The 3,335-nt window shown below is 39.2% G+C and overlaps 1 pseudogene; it reads right to left on the reverse strand.

Annotated features, from left to right (window-relative positions):
* Positions 1-2,975: 2,975 nt before the first annotated feature.
* On the reverse strand, positions 2,976-3,124 carry LOC123326461 (annotated as a pseudogene).
* Positions 3,125-3,335: the final 211 nt, after the last annotated feature.

Here is a 3,335-nt window from a genome sequence, read left to right on the forward strand (position 1 = left end):
GAGACAAGCAAATAAAAATCTTATATTTCCTACTTCTTTCCTATGAAAGCATTATTAGAAAGTTTGTGGCCTAGGGACCACAGTTTTAGTTACTTGTTCTATGATAATCTTTATCTATTTCTGTCAGTTACTCTGCTCAGTCATTACATACATTGTGCATAAGAAGAAATTTATTAACAGTGAATTGTTAGAAAACAGTCCTGCTGGTATTTCCAAAATGCACTTTGGATCATATCAGCCATCTGTTTAAAAATGTCCAAAATTTCTATTTTGTCCACAGGATAAAATCTAAGTTTCCTCCTCTATATCTTACCCTCCCCTTTCCTTCTATTTCTTTCCCTCCCTTTCCTAAACTAGTCAGTGACAAAGCCATCTGGTAGGCAGAGTAAGCCAGGTATAGGGATTGCTCAGTGTGAAGAGTCAAAGCCCAAGCAGAGTAAGTAAAACATCCATACAGAAGTGGGGGCAGTCTGGTATTGAGTGTCTGATAAGGGTGAGGAGATCTATCTCAAGGTAGCAAGGTCTAAGTAGAGTCAGGAGAGCATCCGCATAGAAGAAGGTGCAATATAAGTTTTAAAAGATTAGTTTTATACAGGAGGATTTATCAAACAAGTAAAAGATATTAAAGAAAATGGGAGTCAGTTTTCCCAGTGTGAGAGGGGAGTTACAAATACAGAAAGAGAGGCAACTAGAATGAATCCAGTGGCATTGTATAATTGGAAGTATGTGATCTCATTATGTACTGATACATTACAGATTATCTCCAAATGCAGTGGTTTGAAACACAACGATAATTTTGTTATTTCTCATGATTTCTGTGCATCAGGACTTTGAAAAAGTCACACTGGGACAGTTTATCTCTGGGGGCTCAGATGAAAAGACTTGAAAGCTGGGGACTTCTTGGTAACTGGGAGCTAGAATCACCCAAAGGCTCACTCACATGTCTAGAGTTCCGTGCTGTATTACCTGGGGTCTCTACTGGGGCTCTTGCTGTCCTTTCTTTGTGGCTCTCTGCTTTTTTGCAGGATGATGACTGGGTTCCAAAAGGACCAGAAAGAAGCTGTATAATCTTTTAAGACCTAGATTGGAAGTCCCTTAGTCGCATTTCTGCCATACTGACAAGTATTAGTCAGCTTAGGATGCCATAACAAAATACCAAAGACTGGGTGGCTTTAAAAACAGAGGTTTAGTTTATTTTCTGACAGCTTTAGATGCTGGGAGATCAGGATCAGGGTTCCAGTGTGGTTGGGTTCTGACAAGATAGCTGCCTTCTCTCTCTAGTGTCTCCTTATATAAGGGTACTAATTCTATGTTGAGGGCCTCACCTTCATGACCTTATTTAAACCTAACTAATTCCCAAAGGCCCCATTCCAAATACCATAACACTGAGGGGTTAGGGCTTCAACATATGAATTTGAGGGGACACAATAAAGTGCATAGCACCCTGATTCAAGATAGGGGATGGGCATAGATCTAATTTCCAAATGAGAGGAGCATTAACATGCTACATAAAAAAAAATCATGTAGTTCATGTGTGATGGGAGACCTTGTTATGGCCATCTTGGAAAATGCAATCTGCCACCTTATATGTGCATGTATGCACACGCATATACATATATATGTGCATACATGTATGTGTGTATGCATATTCCCTAACTTTGTCCAATGAGAGGGCCCAAGAGCAGTAACTGTGCCCTACTCCAACAGCATTGAGTACATCCAGATCTTGACTTCTAAATATCACTCTTCATTATAGAGAACTGAGAATCCTTGGGGAAATGGCTGACTCAAAAGCTAAGGAAAGAACAAGATGAGTTTAGAACCAGTTGTGATAGAAACAAAGAATGATGAGGGGTACCAAAAGGATACAGGGGTCAACTTAAAGGCCAGCTCCACTGGCCAACTCTGGAACCATTTGAATATCAAAACAAATAATGAAAGTAACTGATTATATAAACCACTGAATTAAATAAATAAAATCTTTAGTGAGGAATGGGATATATACGTAGTTTCAAATTACCTCCTCTTGCAAATATTAATTATTTACAAAAGTTAGAAAAGGGTGCCTGGGTGGCTCAGTTGGTTAAAAGCCTGCCTTCAGCTCAGGTCATGATCCTAGGATCCTGGGATTGAGCCCTGCATCAGGCTCCCTGCTCAGTGGGGAGTCTGCTTCTCCCTCTACCCCTACCCCCCGCCCTGGTTTGTGCTCTCTATCTCTCTCTCTCTCAAATAAATAAATAAAATCTTAAAAAGAAGAAGAAAAGGCATTTCAGAGTGAGGAAATCTGACATAGACCATTTTAACTGAGTGATCAAAGTGATCATCATTAAAGGGACAGATTGAAATTACATGCCTGATAGGATGCAATGAGAAAGCCCCTCTTCTATGATATTCCTGCAGAAGATGCATAACTTGAATCAAATTGTGAGGATGCATCAGACACTCAAATTGAGGAACAGTTAACAAAATAACTGGCCTGTAATCTTTTATAGTGTCAAAGTCAAGACTGAAGAACCATTTCCAAATGAAGAACATCAAAAAGACTAGAGGGCCTGAACTGGACGTGTTCGCTGTAAAGAGCATTATCAAGACCATGGAAAAACCTTCATGGAGTTTGAAACTTACATGACAGTAATGTATCAATGTTGATTTTTTATTTTTATTTTTATTTATTTATTTATTTTTAAAGATTTTATTTATTTATTTGAGAGAGAGAATGAGAGACAGCACAAGAGGGAAGAGGGTCAGAGGGAGAAGCAGACCCCCCCGCTGAGCAGGGAGCCCGATGCGGGACTCGATCCGGGGACTCCAGGATCATGACCTGAGCCGAAGGCAGTCGCTTAACCAACTGAGCCACCCAGGCGCCCGGATGTTGATTTTTTAATTTTGAGATTGTATTATGGTTATATTGGAAAATATTTTTATTTGTAGGAGACACAGTAAAGAATTCATGAGGGATGTCACATCAGCAATGTACTCTCAAGGGGTTCAGGAAAAATTTTGTTGTTGTATACTTGTGATTTTTTTTGTAAGTGGGAGAGTGTTCCAAATTATATTTTTCAATTAGCAATAATCGCGCCTCGGATAAACCTCATTGGCTACGATACTGCCACTGCGCAAAGCTCCAAATTATATTTTTAAAAAAATAACACAAGGCTTAGTACACATTCAAATTGCTTATATATCTTATCTTGTGTATCTAATCCACAAACCTTCCAATTTTGTATATTACCTTATATCTTACCACTTACATGGAATAACCCCATGCTTTAGTCCCAGAGCTGGTCAAGCCTTCTCTCATCCTTTTACAGGAATACTGATACCTCTTTCCCTTC

The sequence above is a fragment of the Neomonachus schauinslandi genome, chromosome 12, assembly GCF_002201575.2.
Source record: "Neomonachus schauinslandi chromosome 12, ASM220157v2, whole genome shotgun sequence".
NCBI lineage: Eukaryota > Metazoa > Chordata > Mammalia > Carnivora > Phocidae > Neomonachus > Neomonachus schauinslandi.